Source organism: Miscanthus floridulus, chromosome 11 (assembly GCF_019320115.1).
Source record: "Miscanthus floridulus cultivar M001 chromosome 11, ASM1932011v1, whole genome shotgun sequence".
NCBI lineage: Eukaryota > Viridiplantae > Streptophyta > Magnoliopsida > Poales > Poaceae > Miscanthus > Miscanthus floridulus.
In genome coordinates, this window is record NC_089590.1 from 29,977,775 (window position 1) to 29,981,946 (window position 4,172).

Below are 4,172 nucleotides of genomic sequence, written 5' to 3' on the forward strand. Positions count from 1 at the left end.
TTGCAAATCTATGTTGATGACATCATATTTGGATCAACCAATCAAGACTTTTGTGATGAGTTTGGAAAGATGATGGCTAATGAGTTTGAGATGTCCATGATTGGAGAGTTAAGTTACTTCCTTGGTCTTCAAACTAGCAATTGAAGAATGGTACTTTTGTGAGTCAAGACAAGTATATCAAGGACATGATCAAGAAGTTTGGCATGAGTGATAGTAAAGCCATTAGCACACCAATGGGAACAAATGGCAACTTGGATAGTGATGCAAGTGGCAATATGGTGGATCAAAAATTGTGTCGGTCTATGATTGAAAGCCTACTCTATGTGACCGCATCAAGGCCGGATGTCATGTTTAGTGTATGCATGTGTGCAAGATTTCAAGCCTCACCAAGAGAAAGTCATTTGAAGGCTACAAAGAGAATATTGAGGTACTTGAAGCATACACAAAATACTGGTTTGTGGTATCCCAAGGGAGCAAAGTTTGAGCTAGTTGGTTACTCTGACTCAGATTATGAGGGATGCAAGGTTGAAAGGAAGAGCACCTCGGGCACATGTCAATTGTTGTGAAGATCACTTGTTTCATGGTCATCAAAGAAGCAAAATAGTGTTGGATTATCAACCATCGAAGCCGAATACATATCCGCCAGTAGTTGTTGTGCACAAATACTTTAGATGAAGGCCATCTTGAATGACTTTGGAACCAAGTTCAAGAAAGTGCCATTGCTATGTGACAATGAGAGTGCAATCAAGTTAACCAACAATCCGGTTCAACATGCAAGAACAAAACACATTGATGTCCACCACCATTTCATAAGAGATCACCAACAAAAAGGGGACATTTGCATTGAGAGTGTAGGCACCGAAGATCAACTTGTCGATATATTCACCAAGCCATTGGATGAGAAAAGGTTTTGCAAGCTAAGGAATGAGTTGAATATATTGGATTTCTCAAATATGTGTTGATGCACCTTTCACTTATATGACATGCCTGTCCTTCGAGCAATCTAAGGTAAAAGTTGATTGGCATGGCATACATCCTAACTAAGGACATGTTTAGTGCATCTAGACATCTTTTACATTTAATAGGCTCATTCATGAAAATCAAATGAATTTAATGATTGTATGGTACCACTATTGCTTCTATGCTTGATTTGGTCTAGTGGTAGCATATGACATGTTTGTGGGCTTGTAAACATAGTGTTTAATCTAGAAAATGAGCTCTAAGTGTTTAACTCAACATTGTACAAGATAACCCTTATTTGGAGGTGTGAAGAAGCTTGTCCTTGGATCAAACCGAGTTAAATATCTTTGGCAAATGATCTAGATTGGACCAAATTTGAGAAAATGATCCTCACCCCATTGATTGACATTGATAATCTCAACCTATCTACTTTTTGAACCTTTGTGGTCATTGATGACAAAGGGAGAGAAAAACAAAGATATTAGTGATATTAGTACATGGGGAGAAATACAAAGATATTAGTGTACTAAGATGGTGAAAAGACAACAAAGGGGAAAAGAAATAAAGATATAAGTGATAGGGGGAGAATTTGACATAGGGGGAGACATATGAGAAAGGAAGGGGATCAATTAAAATTTTGAGCACACAAGTAGGGGGAGCAAGCTCATAAACTTGTATGGTGCATTTAAATGTGCATTTCATATGTTTGCTTGCATGGCACAAGTTTTTTAAATTTCAATATCCATGCTTGTGTGGTGTATGCTAGTTGTAGGTTTGAATGATGAAATGAAAAACTAGCATGTATAGGTTAAGTAACTAGACTCATGCTCACATTATGAAAACTAGACCCTTACTTCTAATGTTGATCTCACATGGTATTCTAGTTTTTGTGTATGACTAGTTACTAATGGTGCTAAGGATGATATATTGGTGCACTCCGATTGGTATCATGCTTCTAAGGTCCATCTTTTATACCTTAGCATCATTTGGTAGACATTGTCTCCTATATTTCCTATCTAAGCATATGTAGCTACAATCCAAACTCTTAGCACATATGTAGGGGGAGCAATTGCTACCATTTAGGATTCATGAAACTTGTCCATATCCTTTTACACATGGTAAATATGCTTGGGCAAGCAACATGGATTCAATTGAATTTTAATTCATATCTTTGTGAAAGTGTTGTCATCAATTACCAAAAAGGGGAGATTGAAAGCTCTAGTTTGGTTTTGGTTAATTGATGAAACCCTAAGTGCTAACCTAATTTATCAAAGTGATTATGAGATAGGTAGCACTACTCCAAGTGGTGAAGCAAATGAAGATCATGACATGATGATGTAACTCCATGGTGATGATCAAGTGCTTGGACTTGGAAAAGAAGAAAGAAATGCAAAAGGCTCAAGGCAAAGATATAAATGGTAGGAGCCTTTTCGGTTTAGTGATCGAGACACTTAGAGAGTGTGATCACATTTAGGTTCAATAGCCGTACTATTAAGAGGAGTGAAACTCATATCGAAATGCGGTTATCAAAGTACCACTAGATGCTCTAACTCATTGCATATGCATTTAGGATCTAGTGGAGTGCTAACACCCTTGAAAATATTTGTGAAAATATGCTAACACATGTGCACAAGGGGATACACTTGGTGGTTGGCACATTTGAGCAAGGGTAAGAAACTTCACCGGTGGAGTGTCCGCCCATAGAGTGTGGACAGTCCGACGGTCCCACTGGCGCACTGTACAAAAAAGATAGGGTTTCATAGAGTGCACCGGATGCTGGCCTCAACTAGACCAGTGCATTTGGTCAGTGGAAGCAGTGAAGATGTTGGTGTCGGTCTTTGACCGGACGCTAGGTCACTTCTTGATCGGACACTGGCGGCGTGCGTCCGGTCTTGCTGACGTGGCAGCACACAGAGATGACATTAAGTGACCGGACGCTGGGTGAGTCCAGTCGGGCAAGACCGGACTCGTCCGGTCGCGAGTGGGGGCTTACTAGAAATGACTGGACGCTGGGGTCCTACGTCCGGTCATGATCAAACTGATGCGTCCAGTCGCAGCTGGAACCTTACTGAAAGTGATCGAATGCTAGGGTCCTACGTCCAGTCGTGGCACTATGCTGCGTCCGGTCATCACTTGACCGTTGGGATCGGATGCTCAATATTTGAAGAGAGGGATGATGTGGCAGTCATCTGTTGACCAGATGCTGGCAGGGTGCGTCCAGTCGATATGACCAGAGCGTCCGGTCACCCCGAGCAGTGCCCAGTGAAAGGGTACAATGGCTCTATTTCATAGGGGCTTCTATTTAAGCCCCATGACAGGCTCTAGCTCATTTGTATTGACATAGCAACCTTGTGAGCTTAGCCAAAGCCCTTCCACTCATCTCTATCATTGATTCATCATCTTTGTGAGATTGGGAGAGAATCCAAGTGCATTGCTTGAGTGTTTGCATCTTGAGGCACTTGGTGTTCGTGTTTCGCTGCGGGATTCGCTTGTTACTCTTGGTGGTTGCTGCCACCTAGATGGCTTGGAGCAGCGAGGATCATCGAGCGGAGGTTGGTGACAGTCTTCGGCTCCGATCGTGGTGATTGTGAGGGGTTCTTTACCTTTCCCTGATGGAGAGCCAAAAGATACTCTAGTGAATTGTTCGTGGCTTGTGTGATCCTCATCTTGTGTTGGTTGTGCGGCACCCTATTGAGGGTTTGGCGTGTGATGCCAATTAGCGCGTGAACCTCCAAGTGAGTGAATCGCTACAACGAGGACTAGCTTGCCGGCAAGCAAGTGAACCTCGGTAAAAAATCATTGTGTTATCATTTGATTCCAAGGTGATTGGTCTTCATTGGTATTCATTCTTATGATTGATTGGTTCACTCCTCGACTCGGCGGTATAACCATCTTACTCTCTCTCTTTACATTACCGTAAACTAGTTATCAAGCTCTTTAGTGTAGCTAGTTGTGAGAGCTTGTTAGTTTGGTTAGTGTGGCTCTTTAGTTAGTCTTTGAGAGCACACTAACTTAGTGTAGTGACATAGCCATTGTGTGGATAGAAACTAGAATTATGGTAGGTGGCTTGCATTTTTAGTAGGCTAGCGCAACACTTGCTTTGCCTCATAATTGTCTAACCGGTTTTGTTAAGTGTTGTTGTAGAAATTTTTAATAGGCTATTCACCCTCCTCTAGCCATTAGGACCTTTCCCCTGGCACCTCGACGACTGG